This window comes from Saprolegnia diclina, assembly GCF_000281045.1.
Source record: "Saprolegnia diclina VS20 unplaced genomic scaffold supercont1.2, whole genome shotgun sequence".
Lineage (NCBI taxonomy): Eukaryota > Oomycota > Saprolegniomycetes > Saprolegniales > Saprolegniaceae > Saprolegnia > Saprolegnia diclina.
Window position 1 is genome coordinate 168122 of NW_008246069.1, and position 527 is coordinate 168648.

The window sequence follows — 527 nt, forward strand, 5'->3', positions numbered from 1 at the left end:
CAACGCATCGTTGGCGTCTTCGCCCGCACGCTGAGCGACATCGAGCGCAAAGACACAGCATTCAAGGTACATTTGCATCGGCGTCGTATCGGACCGATACCAATCGTATGAGAGCAAGAGGCCACAGAAATCGACTTCGAACATGTACTTTCACCATGTGAGCTTCCACTGGGGCGATGGGCGTAATGCCGTCATTGTACTGCCGGATCCGGGTGAGGTGAGGCGGTTTGCTTACTACGAGTCGAGATCTCGAATGCTAGTTCTACGACGGCTCGCAAGATACACTCCTTCGTGAAAAGGTCATTTCGTCCATTGTACGCGCGCAAAACACCAGAAATTGCACTGCAGTGAACCCTCGCAGAGTCTCAAGCTGTAATTTTGGGTTTTGCCTCGTTCGGTTACTTGTTTTCATTGAGATGGGAGAAGGGTTGCGGCGTGGCAGCGACGTCGACCTCATGCTTGATGGTGTCGAAGGCAGGTCCTCTTCTCTATCGGCCTGGACGATCGACGATCTCGCCTTGAGGATG